The sequence below is a fragment of the Oxyura jamaicensis genome, chromosome 4 (assembly GCF_011077185.1).
Source record: "Oxyura jamaicensis isolate SHBP4307 breed ruddy duck chromosome 4, BPBGC_Ojam_1.0, whole genome shotgun sequence".
In the NCBI taxonomy this organism is placed as follows: Eukaryota; Metazoa; Chordata; class Aves; order Anseriformes; family Anatidae; genus Oxyura; species Oxyura jamaicensis.
In genome coordinates this window covers 48,505,354-48,525,523 of record NC_048896.1, presented here as the reverse complement: position 1 = coordinate 48,525,523, position 20,170 = coordinate 48,505,354, and the positions used below count along the sequence as shown (strand labels likewise).

The 20,170-nt window shown below is 36.1% G+C and overlaps 1 long non-coding RNA gene across 1 annotated transcript in view; it reads left to right on the top strand.

Annotated features, from left to right (window-relative positions):
• Positions 1 to 405: 405 nt before the first annotated feature.
• LOC118166891 overlaps positions 406 to 20,170 on the top strand; it is a 182,276-nt gene continuing 162,511 nt past the window's right edge. Inside the window, exon 1 of the long non-coding RNA XR_004750789.1 lies at positions 406 to 646. This is a non-coding gene — a long non-coding RNA (uncharacterized LOC118166891). The remainder of the gene's footprint in view (positions 647 to 20,170) is intronic.

Below are 20,170 nucleotides of genomic sequence, written 5' to 3'. Positions count from 1 at the left end.
GGAAATGTACAAATTCACCCTATGTGAATAAAAAGACCTTTTTAGGAAAGGAGTTAACATATTCTGTAGTTTATGGAGGGATCTGCCCCCATAATAATATAATACGTAGGTACCATATCGTACTTCATATCAGTGTAACGCTTGCAAATCCTTTTTTTTTTTTTTTTTCCTTGCTCTGCCAGCGTCCTGAGTGCATTAATAAGTTTCAATGACCCTATTAGCCTCACCTGTGTCCCCCCACGCCCAGGGCCACCTGAGCTCAGCCTGGGGTCAGCTGGTCCCTGCTGCCACAGCTGTACCTGGTGAGTCCCCAGCCTGCCTTGAGCCAGACCTCCACCTGTGGGTTGACTTCCATCTTGACCTCTTTGTGACCCTAACATTGCATTACGTTCTCAGTGCTTGGTGGGGCCTGGCCTCTATCTCCAGTGTTGCACCACATATATGGCTTAGGTACTTGGGGATGTGCTTTGGCTGAAGAGGTCTCTTCCTGACCTGCCATGGGGTGCCCTCTGCTCTGGGTTGTCCCACTGTTAGACAGCAGTCCTGCTCGGGTGGCTCCCTCCCATGCTGATCTGAGAAAACTTTGCCCAGCAAGGAAGGTGGGGCTGGAAATGTGGTTGAGCATCCCTTGGGGGAGAAGCAACAGGTAATTCTATAAACGTTTCTCTTCCCTTTGTCAAAAACGCATTAGTAATTAGTCTGGGTACCTTTCTGCAAAGCAAAGCTGGGAAATTCTTTTATTTACTTGTATGCCTTGAAAATACACATCTCTAATTATGTAAGGTCTAGTATGCATGTTTGAATATTAGGAGACAAAACTTACTTATAATCCTATACCTGACTGCAATCCTAGAGTCTGGCTGCTCATTTCTGGGAGAATGTGCTTTTTCTGTGTAGAACATCTAACTGTCTACCCATCTACCTACCCATCCCTCCATTTCAATGCCTTTGCATTTTTACACGTAATAAAGCTTGTTCTGAAGTCACTCAAAAAATCCATTTCTTTATTATTGCTTAAAATCATCTTATGTTAGCAATCTTGTGAAGAAGTTACACGTTACTGTTCTAAGATTAATACTGTTAAATATACATGCAGTAATACATTTCTTGGGATTTTTTTGATCTATGAGTATTAAGCCACTAAAAAATCTGTTACTGCTATTTGCTATGACATTCACTGTATTTTCAAGATTTCTATAAGCTGAAGTACTGCATTAATACGGTCTGTTTTGTGATGGAAGTTAGAAACAAACACACAAGTTATTTCAGATCTGTAAAACTTCACGGCCTTCATAGCTGTAATATAGCATGTTGCCCACTTTCAGTGATAAGCAAAAGATTCATCTGTCCAGACCATCAAAGTCTCCTGGAATGGCAATATAGCTTTTCTCTTACTTCTTATTTATATATATATATATTTATTTTTGTTGATATGGTTAAAATACACTATAACAAGATGAAATGTTTTGATTTCAGAGCTAAACATAATGCAGCAAAGAAGGGAGATGACAAAAAGGCTCTGGAGTCTCACCTATAGAAAAGAAGCTGGGAAAAGAACAGATATATACTTATAAAGCTAAAAACCTGATTTCAAATCCTGAGCTTAATCTGTTATTCATGTATTTGAGGAAGTAGCTAGGTATAAAAGTACTGTTGTAGTACAATAGTGCTGTCTGTTTTGTGTATGCAACTTCATGTCACTGGGCAATGACATGTGCAGGCACTGACACTAACAAATGTGTTGGGGATCCCATCGTCATCTGTTTTGTCATCTCTGTGGTGAAGATATGTGCGTGCTGTCCACTGCTGTTGTGTGCTAGGTGGCACAGTGGTGCTCAGTGGAAATCCAAATCAAATTTTTAATAGAGGCAGCCTTGCACCTTTGCGAGTGTATTTGGAAAGAAATCCTCTGTGCTTTTTCCAGTCCCTCTCCCTTTTAATGAGAAAATGTGAAGTTCACTCCTTTCAGGCCAAGTCCGCAATTAATTTTAAGAATAACTATGGGCAAGTGGCTTCACTCTTTTTTTTTTTTTTTTTTTTTTTTTTTTTTCTTTTTTTGGGGGGAGTGGGGTCAGGGAGTGGTGGTGCATTTTTGTTTCCAAGACTTCTCTGTACTGGAAGTCTTCCAGAGTGAACTTTGACAACTGTGATGTGCCATGAACCACAATGGGATTCCAGTTGTTCTTTGAAGTCCTAACTAATACTGGGACATAAGCATCTCTTTTATCCACAGGAGTTACTAGTTTCAGAAATATCCAAAACCAAACAAAACCACCACCACCAACAAAACAAACACAGATAAACTAACAAACAACAACAAAAAGCCCAGCAGTTGGATCCCTCCTAGTTCTACACCTATTTAACAAAAGCGAGAAAGGCTGCACAAAGTAGATCCTTACCTCTCCCTCCCCACTTGCCGGTTCCTTTTCAGTGACTAATAGCCTTTAAAATGTCAGGGTTCCTCTGCAGTTAGCATAATGTGGCAACATTCACAAAACAGTAGAAAATGTATGCTGAGAGGCAGCACATAAATTTAAGTGCTGGCAAGAAACGAGGTCTCATCAGTGGTTAAAATAACCTACCATGACTGGGCAAGCTACCACTGTCATTTACATTCTTTACTTCTGTTTCTTGTAAAACCAAACAGCAACAAACCATCTCATGCAAAATCAGCCTTACGCAGAGGAAGTGATTGTTTTTTGCCCCAAATCTTTAGTAATTATTACAAGAAAACAAAAAGTAATAACTAGAAGGAAAAAAAGCCAAAACTTTGTTCTCATTCCTGTCCCGTTACGTGTCACTCATCTGACTGCTTATAGCCTGACCATGTTTTGCAAATCCTAGAGATTATAGTCCTAAATTTGAGACAGCAGGAACCTAAAGGGAAAGTTGCGGGATCCTTTGACAATGTTGGCTATAAGCAAGAGTAATTACCAACCTAATGATCAGAGAGTGATTTGGCCTCAGAGAAATTAACCAAAGTAGCCTATATGGGCAGCCAAGGAACACCTAATATGCAACACTTGTTTTTGTTATTGATGGTGGTTTTTTGGTCAGATGCTCGACAGGAAATGAAGATGGTAGTTCTATTTGAGCATCTTCTGTTTGCGCTCTAGGAATGGCTCTGGCAGGTGACTTGGTGTGGGTGACATGGATCCTGGCTTTAAAGGGAGCTAAGCCTCTATGCTTTGATTTTTTTTTTTGATTTTTTTTTTTTTTTAAGGATGGGAAATATACTTTATGGGTACTTCTTCTAGAAGCTGAGTATGCCATATGATTTATGATATTTTTATTATTTTTAAAGCTTACTTTTAAGCATAGAAGCAATCCTATTTATAAAGTAGAAGCATTCAACTGACAATTGTATTTATACTTAAATATCTTGATGAATTGAAGCTTCTACCTCTGGTATTTGTCACTTAATTTAATCATTTATGTTAATCCTTCTAAGGTTAATATATTAAACAGACTAAACATCAACACCAATCTATTTCAGTATTTCTGAAGAGTAACCCATATTTTCAAAAATAGTTCTATGTATCAAGCCTTTGCTAGCATGTACACAGGTGAGCTTTATAAAGCAAGTAACCTGCTTGTAGAAAAGAAATAGAAATGGAAAAGCCTTTGTTAAAGATGCTTCTGTAGATACTTTACAAGAAAAAATAAAAGTTGTGAGATTAATTCCACAGATTGAAATTATAACCCTATATTTTCCACACTGAGTTACAAGCTGTAATGGAACCCAGGCTGTTACTAGTACATTTTGCCATGTTCTTAATGACATTAACTCTTAATGAATTAGGAAATCAGATACTAGACTGTGCAATAGCTTTATCAAGGCTGAATCTTCACACGAAGAATGTTTGATTATATTTGTAAAATAATTTACTCATCAAATAGTGCTATTAAATTTAGGATGCCTTTACAGCACTGTTTCTATTGTTGTTTTCACATTCTATTTTGCTGGCAATAAATCATTTTGAAGCAATTCATTTTTTACACGTTGAGAGATAGACAGCAGATCCTGAACTCAGCAGGTGACACATTAAATTCAGAGACATGTCAGTCACATTTAAAGCATATGGCTAACTCCTACAGCAGATCACTCCAGCGGAAAAAAACAGTTTCTATGCAGTTCTCTATCCATGTCAAGCTGAAATAGAATTTTATTTTTCTTCACCTAGAGAATGAGCTCCTTATGAATATTCTGTGCTTTGTCACACAGTACTTCTAAAAGACTAACCAGTATCTGTATATAATCTTTGGAGTTCATACCTTGAAAGGCAGTCCAGTAGTTCTGATCAGTGCCTCTTCAATTATACATTATTTATACTTTCCAACCAGATGATAAATTTAAAAGAAAACTCAAAAAGTTATTTCTTATTCTAGTAATAAGAAAGCTAATGCTTCAGACGTTCCCGCCACTGGCATCCGCCTTTGGAGATCAGCTGCGATGTAGGGAAGAAACTTTTCTAGGGCCTGGAAAAATGCAGACAGACTTGAACCAGCCCAGAGCCCTGCTCTGCTGTAGACTGTAACACGTGTCACTGAACACGACTGGTACTTCCAGCACTGGTCCTCAGGGCCAACTTTCTCTGTAGGAGTCTGTTCTGATAAACCATTCATAAATAAGATCCAGGGAAGCTATTCAATGAGGTAGAAAATCCCATCAAAGACAAATGTCTCCTGCAAACATCATATTTTGTCAGTTCTTAGCAGTTAAGAAAGTTAATTTCAGCTTCATTTTCTCACACGTGAGAAACTACTCATGCTGCAGTGTGTAAGTCTGACTTACAGAGAGAGTTCCGTATCTTTTAGTTTCATGCAGCCAAAGTTAGGCTGTGACATACAGTTGCACTTGATTGTAGGTTTGAATGGTCCAAACCAGTTGATGTTAAGAGGTAGCTTTGCACCTTGGCCTGTAAGGAATGATGTGTAATGTCTGTAGCAATGACACGTTTCCTCCATTGCCTCTGTGATTTAATATTAAAGTTCAGACTACACAGAACTGTGCAACTCTGCAAATTTTCTCTGGATCCTTTGCATCTATGATTTCAGGTAATGGTTTTAAAGCTAGACCTTGTATCACATCTACAGCGCATCACGGTTGGAGGTTTTATGCATATTGAACAGGAATTCTGAGCGCTGCTGAGAAGCAGCATGTTGTGGTGATCAATTACCATTTGCTTTATGTCAAAGATGTTCGGAGTTTAGATGGTGATGTCCCAAGTATCTCTTTTATTGTAATTATGATTCTAATGGGAATGCACTTTTTTCTCTAATACAGACTTTCTCTGCTGTGAAATCAGTATATTTCCTTTCTTTGATGCTAGTCATTAGACCTATCTATAAATGGAGTGAAAATGGACACAAATGTGACAGATGTGACTTTCTAATTGACATTTATGGCGGAAGGTCTTTGTGCATTCTCATACCAGAACACCAGCAGTATTTCCCCTAAGTAACATGATGGCTCTGTCAAAGGCTTATCTGAAAGGTCAGTCGCGTAGGCTATAGCTCTTGTTCTCCCCTGTTGCTGCTGCTTCCCATTCCATCACCAGCTGACATTAGAGTGAAAGCAAGTACCGCAGCCAGGAGACCTCTGCTTCAGCATTAAAAGATCTTCCCAAGAGAGTGGGGATAGTACTTCTTGCATCTGTGGTAAGGTGGGACTGAAAGGAAAGTGGCATAGTAGCTTTGTGACTGCGCTGTTTGTCAGGTAGGCTTTTTGACATGGATGCAACATCCATTTTGCTTTTCTTTATGCAGAAAATCAACCGGGAATTAATTTTCCTCTCTTTACAATGCCACCTCTCTTTACAATCCCTCCGACATGCAGCATGTGCTCTTTAGCCAGGTGTGATAAACAAGGCTTGTCATGTTGTATTTCCTGGGATGTGTTTCTAATATGTGCTGTTAAGGCACATTTAACACTAAATATAAAATGGAAAAACTGTATCCATAGTAATTCTTCTTTAAATTTGATTTTTGTACATTTCAGTTATATAAATGTTATGCATACCAAACCTTTGCATGAATTTCTGTATCCATGAGCTGCACCCTTCCTTTTCTGATTCTTTCCTGAAATAAAACTGTTCAGGACCTGGGGAAAAGAAGAAAGAGAAACCAAGAAAGCTGCATGTCATTGAGCTCTGTGCAAATTAGGCTATCAGGGAGGCTGCATTTTTCTGTTCAAAAGATAGCTGACTTACAGACCTGAAGCAAACCTTGCATAATTCCATTACAGAAGTAAGAGGTTTTGCAGAAGGACAGAGGTGTACAGTCTTCTGTCAAATGTCCAGAGAGCAAGTAAAACTAACATGGTTGGACAGGAGGATCAAGGACATTTCTTAATCCATTTAAGTAAAGATACACGCCAAGATTTCTAACTGCAGACCTGAGAAGTGCAGATGGATGCATCTATATCTAGTTTTTCCTGATTTATGTTGACAGGGAATATGCTATCAATGCTGGAAATTATTTTCCCCTGACATAAAGGTCTCTCAATAATTGAAATTTGACCCAAACATGAGGGACTGGTTGGGGTAGTTCAGTATTATCAAATTTTCCATAAATTCCCTGAATGGATTGACCTTTAGCATCTGTTTAAAACTCTAATGTTTCCCACCACGTCTCTGTGGTGGCCTAAATTTATGTCTCTAGCCCTGTGCAGCATGAAGTGGGGATTAAATGTGTGCTCATAATTTCCTTCTCCTCCCCTCTACCCCCTCAATCAACTTCTAGAAACACTTTGTCATGGATGAGAGTTTTCAGACTTCTTTTAGCAACAGAATTAGCAAGGAGAATTCCAACTAATGCATTGACATTTTGTTTGAAAATCTTAATTTACTCTCTGAATTATTAAATTATTGTGCTTTTTCTTTGGTGAAGGTATTGGTTCCTTCCTTTCTCCTCCCTTCTTGCCCCCTCTTTTGTTGTCATTGTTGCTATAAGATACACAGATATTTTTCCTTTTAATTGGTGCGCATCTCTTACATTCTTACAAGCATGCAAACTACTTCCGTGTAGTGCTTCCCCACTTGTGCATTTGATGGCACTCTTTCTTATGGTCAAAATATTCAGCAGGTGTTTGTATTGGGATCAGGAAGTTCTTCCTGCTTGCTTCCATGAGTGCAAACGCTGACATCCAACATACATCCTTGTGTGTACGTGTGTATGTGTGTATATATATAAATATATCTGTGTGTGAACTTCTATGAGGACCAAAAATGAGTTTACGTTTTTTGGAAGTTGCAGTCAATGAACTGAATCTATTTTCTGTAGATCTTGATTGTTGCTGGCTACTACTAAAAATCTTTCTTCTTGTGCATCTAAACGATGAAGAATTTGCATTGTGAATGAAGATTCTCAACCTTCACTAGTTTGATCATTTCTCCTTTTTTCTTTTTTTTTTCTGGCTTCTTGAGGTGTGTCTGTGTGCACGTGTTCTCCATCAGTTTCTTGCATATTATTAACCTTTATAGGTACCTTTCAATTTCAGTAATTCTAGGTATCTGGGACTCTGTTATCAGGGAAGGAGGAATAGTATGTAGAGCATCATTTAGCAACATATAACATATATTAGCTCCTTTATGAATACACTGGTAATGATGTGTCTCTTAAAGGCTCAACAGAAAATACATGCATACTGGCTCATGTCTAATGTTCCTGGGAATGTTCAGTGAAGTTCTTGCAGATCTTTCTTTGTCCAAAATTCTAGATAGAAATACAGCAATAATAAAAATAATGAAAGCAACTTTTTCTATATGGGTTGGTATTTGGCAAACATGCAGTTACACAGTTTTACATAAGTGTATGGAAAAGGTATTTTTCTTATCTCTAAATGTGAGGTTTTTTTAAAAAATAATTCTTTGATAAAATATCTGTAGAAGTTAACAAGACTTGCATACTGTATATCGGTGTTTTGACAGTATGCTTCAACAACTCGTCCCATTTCACTCGAAATCTTAAACGTATGGCAATCTCTTTTCCTGTAAGAGAGTGCTTACTTTTGAAGTCCTGATCTCCAAGGGCTGGACTGTACCAAAATAAATATATCTGGGTTACAAACTGATCCTTCACATTCAATGAAACATGGACTAACACAGGAAAAATAATAAAAATCTATCTGGAATAACTTGAGGTTTAAATGCTTACTGTTACACTACTCTTGGTGGAGATTTTCCTTGCTAGTTGAACAAGATGCAGTAGTTATTATTAACACTGATTCTCTTAAGGTACTTCCTGGAAGATCATAGATACTTCTCAATTACTTCTATATCACTGGCTGAGTAAATATTTCTGTAAAGACCTTTGCAATTTGAAATACAGTGTGTTTTGGCGTCTTTGGTAGTACCCTGGGTGGAAGATTTGGAGTGAATTCTTTCTTAATTGTATAATAGAATGGCCTAATCCACTTCATGATGAAGGAAAAGTGAGCATCTGTTGAAAGCAAATGGCATTGGAGCACACCATTATACCTGATCATTTGCAATACCTGAAATGGCTTACGTACGGTTTATTATTTCAGAGACAAACTTCCTGAAAACTAGGTCAGTATTACTCAATGCAAAGCTGAAATACACAAAACCTGTGCAATGATAATTTTATCATTGTCTGATAAAGGAGTGTGAATAACAAAGTGTGTGTGTGCATGCGTATGTATGCATACATATATGTGTGTGTGTATAAATATAGATAGGGAAGTTGCATTTTGTAAGTCTGTCATTTGCTAGTCAAACATCCTGGTCCAAACATCGTTCATGGTTGCAGTAAATTTCCCTTTTTTCAATAGTACTACATAATATAAGAAACAAAGAGATTTGAATGCAATTTGACTTAAATTGTTTGTACATTTTCAGAACTTCATAACAAACAAACAAAAAATACATTTTTATTTTTCAGGCAATCTCTGTTAAAGATCACAATGTATCCAATAATTGCCTTATTGGGTAAGCACTGATTGATATCAGATTTTCATATCCTTAATTTCTAATTTTTCTAAATGGGAAAGAATATTCTCTGAAAACTTTGGCAATTGTTTTAGAGTGTTGGGCATTCCAATATGTAGATGATTTTATTCCTTAAATGCAGACCAGTCTTACCTACATATGTGTCAAGAGAGATCCACTGCAGCCATTATTGACTTCATCAGTAGTGTGCCTAGAATGTTTTTCAGTCATAACCTATTTTAAGTTATGCTATTCTATTCAGTAAATCTCCTTTACAACTAACTACTTTTTTGTGCTTGTAATGAACTATGATACTATTCTGATGGACTACAGTTTTATTCACTATAAATGTTAGCTGTGTATCACCTCCTCCTGGAGAAATGATTTTGTGCCATTTTAGGATTTTTTGTCATTGCTTTGTTCTTCTCTCGCTCTCTTCCTTTCTAGAACCTCTTGAGATGCTTGGAAAAAAAAAAAGTAGGTTTTTATATCAGTAAGGAGAAGTCCCACATTGCTGATGTAGATACTCTTCATCTTACCCTTTCTGTAAAATAAAACTGGGGAAGAGGAAAAAAAGGACATAAGAGGGTTTGACAGAGTTCTCTCCATGTTAGTTTTAAAAAAAAAAAAATTAAAAACATTGCAGAAAAATAACCTTTTTTAACTGTTTTCAAATCAGTGTATTTACATTATTGCAAATCAGTGTATTTACATTATTGCTTGATATATGGTAGCGAATTATCAATGTGAATTCCCCAAATCCTCACAGAATCCTTGAAGGTAAAATTTTTAACACTTTTTATTTTAAGAGTTTAAATGCTTGTCAACAGACTACTATATAGAGGAGCCATTTGTTTGCTGGTAATATTTTTGATATCAAACTAGTAAACAGTTAATGTCTTCTTGATTCTTATACGTTTCTTTTGACATTTTTGTATTCTTGTAGATATATTAAAAAAAATACTTTAAAGCAGTGGAAGCTATTTTACTGCATGGTAGGTCTACGCCTTCGTTTTTGTTGTTTATTCAGAGATAGAGGAAAAATAACGAAGTGTGGTTGTTTGTCCTGTTTTTCTTCTATTGCTTTTTCTTTCTTGTGCTATTGCTTTTTACAACATTTTTATATGGGGCATTTGTATTTGCCTTGGAATTGTCTTTTGTTTTTGTCGTCTGTTATCTTTTCTGTGTTGTATTGCTTCCATTTATTCTGTACTGCTTATGGGTTTTGTTTTTTCAGCTCACTTGTTCCGTTTTCCTCCTAGACACCACTTATCTTATAAAAACAAACAAAAAACTAACTTCTATTGGTATGCTATGGTATAACCTTTTTTTTGATATGGCCAATTTTTGTACATAGTAAGGACTCTAAGTGAATCTCTTCTCCCTACTCTAATAAATCCCTCTCTAAGATGCACAGAAGAAAGTGGTAACTGAACTAGAGGGTTAAAGTTAGAGTGAGAGTTTTTTTTCTGACCTGGAAATTAACTTCACAATATCCCTTCTTCACGATAGGGTTTAAAGTAAGAATTGAGTTCATCTATGTCTGATGGACGTGAAATAATACTACTTCCTCTGTTGTGAAGATTGTTACTAGTTGCTTACTGGTGTTTTTGTTGTGTTTTTTTTGTTTGTTTGTTTTTGAAATATAAAACCAAAGCAAAAGCCATTATCAACACAGTCTTCATTTTCATCTTGTTTTCTGAATGGAAATGTTATAAAACTAGTAGACGGGAAAACCTCAATATATGAGAAGATGTACCGTGCCTTACTCAATAAAAGTAGCAGTGTTTTAAGATGGTGACTTTTTTCTTGATAATTAGATGTGGCCAAGCAAAGATTTGTTTGCTAATGAGAAAAGGAAATCAAAGTATCAAGCAGAACCCTAATGAGAGACATATATTTAATTGAATTGCAAGTATTCAGGGAAAGAGACCTGTGGTGTTAAATTCCTACACTGAATGTAATTGCAAGAGTGGACAAGCTTACAGATCTGCAAGTGAGGATATACATATGCATAGACATACACTGGAGTAGTGTTTTGTTGCTCTGACAGATGGTCATTCAGAATCAAGCGTGACTTTTTTGTCTCCTTGTTAGCAATGTGGAGTCTAGTGTTGCTGCAGTGGAGTAGTTACCTATCCATGTGCCCATCCTGAATCAGTAGAAGCACATCTTCTGGATCTTCCCCTCTGGCCAAGAGATAGGGAGTCTTTGACATCACTCTTGAGTGTTAGACCATTATTGCTGCATTACTCACAGGGTAGTGGTCTTTTGCTGAAATCCCAGTAATTTTGTTAATCTGTCAGTTTAACGTGGGATCTGCAAATGTTTTGCACAAGAGTGTCTGGCCAAAAATGATGTCTTCACTAAACAGTACTTTCTTTCCTTACAAGATTCCTTCCATTCTCTCTATACCATGTCATTTTTTTCTAATATCTGGAGGATATTACATCAAAGTCCCACTTGTGATCATGTCGCTCTGTTGCACTGTTAACACAGTTTTTGAATGAAAGTGTTCTACAGTGGACATTAATGAGGAAAGATCTTTGAGTTTATATTCTTCTGAAGAATTGGTAGTAAATTAAAGACAGCTTAACTGATTCCTTACATAAAGAAAGAAAACTTTCCCATTTGCATAGCCTTGTAGAGAGCCTTTAATTCTGTGCTTCAAAGTTTATCAAGGTTTCTGAGCTATATTCAAAAATGTGAATAATTGATATTGGAAATTATGACTCTTTTTCAGGTAGAACTGTTTTCAGCAGGACTTTACATAATCTGGACAGAAGTACATTCCATTTATTATAAAAGACTTCTAAAACAGATTCTGTTATGCAAAAATGCATTTTAGAAGATTAAGCCAGAAAGTCACCTTATCTAGTCTTCCATAACCCTCTGACACATGATAATCTGAATTTATTCCTATGATCTCATGATTTTACTAGTCTATAAAAGCAAGTTATTATCACTGTACACATTCAGAATAGTAACACTTAGTCTTTATGTAATGATTTATCATTTATTTCCCTCCATGTTACACGTGCTAATTCAATAGGTCTCATTGTGTGCAGTAGAACAGTATTATTAAAATCCAATTTATAGGTAGGTAAACTGGGGCACACAGTTTGAAGGCTTTGCCAGCTGGCTGACAGCAAGTCAGCTTTAATGAGGAGTAGGCTCAGACTGTCTTTTTTTTTTTTTTTTTCAGAATGCTTTCATATATTACCCTATCTGTTGAATATAGTTCACTTGAATTTGAAATCATGTTGCTAAAACAAAGCTCTCCATGCTGGTGTATATGTATGTTAAAAATATTTAAAAAAAAAAAAAGAAAAAAGAAAATCATGTTCTCTTCTGGAAGTGAAAGACTTTTTCACTGTGTGCTCAAGGAAGTTAAGGCTTGACTATGCAAGATACTCTACTCAAATGGCTCTTGTCAATTGGAAAGACTTATTCTGTTTGGCTGTGAGACTGTAATATGTATTATGGATGTAACCCATTATATAGTACTCCCTAGTCTTGATGGTAGTGATTTTTCCTTTTTTCAAAGAAAGGCAAATTATCCTTCATTAATCTCACTCATGTTCCATTTAGACCATTGCTAGTATACTGCTAAGCTTTTTATTGTTTTTGTTTTTTAAATATCTCCCTGTCATCTGAATTCTGCTCAGTTTTCTAGGTCACTGTATTAGACTGAAATTTTCTTATGGGGGAGAAAAAAAATGTTCAAGGCTTGTATATGCACAATACTTCAGAGCCACACTCTTGCTTACAATCTTACAGGAAGTCTTGGAAACAGACAACCAGTTAGGGTGTACAGGCACCGAGTTAGGGTGTTGGCAAGTAAGAACACCTACTGGTAACGCTGTAGACCCTATGCAGATTCTTCCCTATTTCTTTCCAATCCCTGTTTTTTTCATTAAGTCTCAGAACTGTCAACTCTAAAGCAGTACTTTAAAACAATCATTCTTGCACAGAGCTATTATGCACATTTGGATACCTGAGTCCCAGTATAGTAGCTCAGTATCCAAGGTCTGTAACATCAAGCAGACCTGTTAGAGATCGTGACAGGTGTTGGGGAACTTACTAAATTTATGGAATGAAATACCTTACAGTTCTTCACAGGCCACATTTTGTCCTCAGTTACCATTTCCCCTGTCAATGTCCACCATTAAAACCGAGAATCATGAGTGAGAGATGAGAACGAGTGTATTCCTACTTGTTGCAGTTGTTTCCCATGCAGCTCTCACTGAAACAATCATTAATTAAACTTGTTCTTTGACATCCTGTAAAGAAGGAAGCAGGAAGTGGCTGTGTTGGCTGTAGTGGATTATTCTGAGCTAGCTAAGGACATCATTTGACCACTAGATTTATTGATCCATCTAAGTGTTAAGTTTAATCAAGGAGAAATATTTGTCTAGTGGACTGTTACTTTGCTAACATTCTAAAATGTTCTAAAGCATCGTATGCAATGGTTTTATTCTTATATACAAATATATAATATATGGAATTGCAGCATGTAGTGAAAGTTTTGGCTGAAATCCTGCAAGAAGCATGGCATTTCTTAGCGTGGAAAAGAAACGCATCACACTATTCTTCTCAGAATGCTGAATAAAGAATAACACTTTCTGGCCATTGAATGCAAACCCTTCTGAGCTAGCTAAAAGGGGATCATAGAATCATAGAAACACGGATGGAATGAATGGCAGCTTGGGTCTGCCTCACTTAGAGCTGGTACTCCCTTCAAAGGTTCTTCAGAAATCGTGTTTTCGTTCACCTGAAACTTACTTAGAATTTGACAGTATTATTATGCTTCTTAATTGTTCAAGTCTACTTCAGAAAATATTTTTAGAGAAAGAGCTTAGGAAGTAACATATATGTGTTTTCCTGGATATATTCTTCTTGTTCATTTGGCTCAGTGATCCCAGGATGCTTTTGGTAACACCTGTGAGTTGAGAAAAAATATATTTATACTAAGCCTCTCTTGTGAATTGCATGTTTCTTTCATCAAACTCAATGCTTGTAAAAGGCATTATGTATGGCAATTTACTCTTCCTGTTGGAGAATATTGTCTTTGCTGCGGCTTTTTTTTTTTTTTTTTTTGGCTGGGAGTCTTACGCTCCTTTGTGTTAGTTATAACCTCCCTTTTATAAAATTCAGTCATCAATTGTGATTCATGAATTAACTTTCAGTCATAATCAGAGCTGTACATCACTTTTGTAACTTCTGAAAATGTCAATCAACTCGTGTTGCATTCCTCCTTCCTGACAGCAAAATCAAAACATGATTTTTTTCATTAAGTTCTCTTATCAAAGACCCATTTCTTTTACTTTCTCTGAATCTGGACACACTGATGCATTTCTGCATGGCATGACTCTTTTGGATGTTCACTGAATTCATGAATCATTTCACAGAATACTATTTTTGGATGAATGTAAGTGGGGAAAAAAATATTGCATCTCTCTTCCTTTCATTTTTTGAATTAATGACTGACCTGTAGCTATCCATCTTTATCCTTGTTATTCTGAGTCCGTGAAAAACTCATCCTTTTTGTTTTGGCCACACCAGGGACTTATCATGGCATTTTATTTTCTTTATAGTGAGGATGGTTCAGGAGAATAACCATTCATTTAAGTTTCTGACAAAAAGATAAGTACTGAAACAGAGCCCAAAGAGTGGTTGAATCTTTGAGAAAGTTACACGTTTGAAATGTACCCTGAGAGTACTGTAGGAAACAGAAGTCAGTGAGGAATTTAATGTGGCAATTCAGAATGAGCCCCATCTCTTCACGAAGGTTGTATGGGTTCTTGCTAATAAATCACAGAAGTGAACCTCATGGTAAAACACATGAACCGTAATGTCCAACATCAGCTGCAATATACATTTTTTTTCCACAGAATAATCAGCTATTTAGCTGTTTTTCTATATAGCAAAGAATTGTCATTTTCCTGTAATGCTTTCTCCATTTGTGTCTTGTCTCCCTGTCCCTTAATTAGCCATCGTGCTGCAGGCAAATTAAGTACAGCAAATCTTGGTGGGTTATCCTATAATACTAAATTCAGAGAGGTGCCTTCCCTTCTGTTCTTGAATTCATAATTCATACAGTTGAGCATCTGTAGTTAATTTCAAGCAAGTCCATGAGTTTTTTCTCTGCAGGCATGCTCCACACCTTTTTCGTGATACAGGAAAGAAACAAAGAATACCAGGAATGAAATTATGGCTGTGCAAGTCTGAAGAGAGTTTCCTTTGCCCTGCATGTCCCTAAATTAGTAGGTGACAATAATCATTAAGGAAGTTGCTGAAGTTGTAATTGGTATTTCAACTACCATACGTCGAGGTAGAAAAAATCCGTTATTTTCCTGCTGCTGACATATGAAGGTCACTTATGAGAGCCACTGACTTAAGAAGTAGTGCCATTGCTAATGGGAAGAAAAAAAAAGGCTGATGCTTGGGTATATTTTTAATAGCTTTTCTCAAATTATGTGGGCAGCTGCAATTTCATTATTTATTCTCAACTTATGAATCTCCAATAGCATTTATAGAAGCAGATAAGGGTTTTCAAAATCAAAGCTTAAAGTAGAGTGGACACAATTGCAGATGCTGATTTCTCAGACAAAGTACCATTTCAACTTTTTGGGCAAGTTTCAGTGTTCTGAAGTAACAAGACCCTGTAAAGAACAAAACACTGGTTAATGAGGTCTGTGTTTCATTTCTCTGTCTTTATATGGCACCCCATGGATCTTAATATTTGATATATTATTAAACATATAAAACTGACAGTAGTACTCAAGCTCAGTAATTATAAAACGCTCACTTATCTCTACAGAGCTTTGAGGCTCTAGCAGGATAAACACTTAAGAGGATGTTTCATCTTCAGCAGAACAGACAATTTAATTTCAGTCTTGTATGATATATTTTTCCTGCCCATGGAGTACCAAAATTCTTTACAAAACAATCAAATACATAGCAAAGTGAATATATGGACAAACATAGCAATTTGTATCATGCTCAGCAAATCTAAATGGATGTTTCATTCCAAAAACTAGATGAAATTCTGCTTGCTTAGTGTTTTGGTGAAAATAGAAATCTCTTAGACTTCCCTTATATTGGGTTGAATTTGAGATATTCCTTCCTACTATAGCCCAGAATGGTTTGAATTTTTCACACAGAGTTTGAACAATATAAGGAACAGAAATCAAAAGGCTTGATACCTGTATCTACCACAAGGTAGTCCTGTAATTATTCACAGCAATTATTAAGTTAACAATTTAAAATATACAGTAAGTGAAATGAATAATAGAAACTTTTCTAAATTCACAAATATAATTAAAGGACTACCCTTGTGAGGCATATTGTCCAATGGACTTTACTATCAGATCTTTCTTCAGCGGTGATCTTGGAGGTCTCTTCCAACCTAGATGATTCTGTGACTGGAATTTTCCCACTTAAGCTTTAATCCCTTTGAAATGTAATTGGATACTCACCTTCCCCATAATCAGCTGCAAAGAGAAAGGAAGAGACGTATGGTCACAGGTAGGAGCGTTGTTGATCTAGACGCGGGTAGGGCTATTGGTCCTTGTGCTTAGAGGAGAGACTGGTAGCAATGAAATATACTGGAGGGGAGGTGAGACCTACCTCAGATGTATTTATGCTGATGTAGGTACTGTAAGTTGGAGGGAAACTCATAAACCCATGCAGATTTGCTAGCCAATAATGCAGCTTCAGAAGGCCTGGTTGTTACCTTTGGATGAAAAATGTGCAATAATGCAAATGTTTAGTAAATTAACAACCAAACTTTGCACACTTAAACTTTTACCAGTAGCTTTCTGCAAATCTCTTTGGTCTGAAGGGACTCACATTGGTTGAGAGTCTAGTTCAGAGTGACTTTCAGGTTCAGATGCTACCCAAAAAGGAGAGCTTAATTATTACTGAAGTAGTTAACCATTATACTGATGAAATGGATTCTGCCATACCTTGGTTACTTGGGTACCTAATCCAAATCTTGCATTCATGTTATTGAATTTCATGTTGTTTTTCTTTGAAACCACAAAGCAGAACATTTTTCATTTTGTTACGTTATGAAACCTTAAAGTAGTTCCCCTGTTGGCCAAACATGCAGCACACCACAGAAAAATAAAACAAAGGGAGTATATTGCTGATTTGTATCTGTATTTCAAACATACATTACTACTTCCCTTTTGAAACGCAGCACACGTGAAACAAGAAACACAGCTCGCATCATATTGCTTTATTTTGGCGCTGACCTTAGTGTAACACCCCATATACTAGAGCTGAACTATCATCAGCACTGTAGCGTTTTCATTGCATCTGATGGGCAATTGTATAGCAGTCCTAAAACTGCTACAGAAGAATGATCTAAGCCTCATAAAATTTTGAAATGGTGTAACTTTTCTGTATCCGAGGCTGTCTAAATTTTGGGTGATGTACATTGTCTGTCTAGAAGCCATTGTGACAATTTTTACAATGGTTTACCAAAATGGATAAATATAAATTTATAGAGGGATTAAAGATTAAAACTAATGGAAAATTATTAATAACATCACTTTATTAAAGGGCCCTTATCCATTCAGCACTATTTTTTCTTCAAATGATGAGCAAACAGGTATTTTAAAAAAAAAAAAAAAAAGACTTGGTGCTTTTGTAAGGAAACATAGAATCTCACCTGACAATTTCAAATACACTTTTCCCTACTCCTAGCACTGCCAAATAGAATCATTTACTCTGCTTTTCACTACTTTAGAGTATTTTGAAAGTTAATGATATTTACGTAGAGGAAAAGGATATGAAAATGAAGTAATTAATTACAAAACAGGATTTGATCTATGCTGGCACCAGGAAAAAAAAAAAATCACCCTGCTCTGAGGACAGGCCTTGTAAATGTATATAGCTTTCCTTTATTTTTCAAAACCGTGACTTGTGATTTTTAGATGCCCAGCTGAAGTACCTAGAGGTGGATACTGAAGTTCCTAGTGTCTTTCACAACACCTGCTTTGCTCCCCGGTAAAATCATTGCCCATTTTGACATCATAAATCCTACTGAGTCAATAAAAAACCATACTCTACTGTGCTATATATATATTTGTAACAACTTTCTCTCTTTTGGAAATGTTTCTCTCCTCTACAGAATTTCTAGGCTGTGCCAGCCCGATTTATGACTTTTATGATTTCCTACAATGGCTTAAACTGTGGTTACAATGCCTGTTTCTAGTTCATGTTATATCATATATGACTGCAAACTGTTTAAGGCTAAAGAGAAATGGATTCATCCATTTTACTAACTAACCCTGTGCTATTTCTTTGGACACTGTTTGCTGTCAGTATTGATAGTTTTGTAACAAATAATGTCCACAGGCTGAGTTTTCCTAATGGGCATCAACTAGACAGCATTGTATGGTCTTGGAAGCAAAACAGCAATTTCAGGTTGTAGGAAAAAAAATGTAGACTAAAATATGGTCATGACAGAGATACACTGAATGATGGTGCTGGCACAATGTGCCATTTCTGAACCACTACTGGGAAAAAACGTATTTCAGTCTTTTTGAAGTACCTACCGCGTTCATGATAATATGAACTGCTGTGCAGGATAAATAGCTATAAAACCATTTTCACTACATTAATTTTTAAAATGTTTATTGTTCATTTTTGAAATGAACTGTAAGCTTTAGACTACGACTCAGCCTTACTGCATGGGTATTCAGATCATGGCATGTTGAGCTATAAAATTACCATACTTGTATGTATTAATCAGTGATGTATATTTAAATGCATTTAATACAGTAAGGCTTTATTTTTCATCCAGATCTCCTTCAGTAATTTCCTGTAGCGATGACTGTATAAGCACCTGAGCAATAACAGTAACACTAAGCGCTATTTAATACCAAATAAGAGGTCAGATTAGAGGTATTATTCCTTCTTGTTTCTGAGTTTTCTAAATATTTTGAGATTCAACTTTGCAATGTTTGAATTAATCTGTCTTATATTCTTTATTGCATTCTGTGTTCAACCGTAGTTTTAAAGCAGGAAATTCAGGGAATTTTAAGTAGGTAGGAAATGTTATATTGTTTTTATCTGCCTAATGAAGGCACAAAGAAAAGTTTGTGCTGTCTTTTGGAAACACTGAGAATAAGATGAATCAGCATTTTTAATATATATGATTTAGGATGCAAAATCCTAAATTACTAAAGATAAAGACTACTCTGGCTTTTGTGGCCCTTCCTTATATTTCTCAATTTATAAATGAAGCCAATTTACCCTTGGCTTCTGTGGAGTCTCTTAATAAATGTGGTTTCTAACAACGGCAAACACAGAAGCTAAAAAAAAACAAAGGAACTTTCTTTAATCTAATAAAAGAAACAAAACTAGAGGAGTCCATGAGATAAAATCTGTGCCTCCACTTATAAAATCCTTACCTTTGCTAATTAAATGGAAGTAATAGTTTGAAAACAGCTTCACAAAATGGAATTCCTGCAGAGTTTCCACCTAAAATGTAGAAGATATGCATGTTTGAAGCTTTTAGCCAGTATGATGAGAAATGCATGTCAATAGGAAATGAAAATGGATGCTAACTAGGAAATATAAGAGTAGAAAAAAAAAAAGCTACAAAGCTTGGCCATTATTATGGTATCATGCATTCCTTTACTGTGTATGCTAGTGTATTTAATCACTGCCACTTATAACTCAATGTTCAAGATTTAAAAACCAAATTACACTTTTTATTTCTACTGATGTTCTTTGCACAGGAAAGAGACTGTGTCAGCTCATTACTGCAGTGCTCTCCCATGGCTCTTTCCCGAGGGTGAAAAGTACCATACCAAAGAATTTGTACTGATCGGAAAAAGCATTTTAAAAGAGTTATAAACAGTAGGAAACAAATGATGAAGAAAGTGGAGGAAGATAAGAAGTGAACTTCCTAACAATTATCACCTTTTTTTGTAATTCCTATCTCCATTCCTACAGACTTAATGATGAAAAATGCCTACTAAAGCTTTTTGTTTATTTTTGAGTATAGAAAGAAATCACTTTTGATTCAAAAATCTGGAGTCAAATGTCTTATTTCTTGCAGCACACTGTATATTCTTAATCATGAGTCAAAATACCTTCTTGCTAAAATTATACATGTGAGGAGCACTGTGCAGCTTAATGGAAGTTACATATTAGGATCTGCACGTAAAAGAAAATATGTTCTCTTTTGATTATTCTCT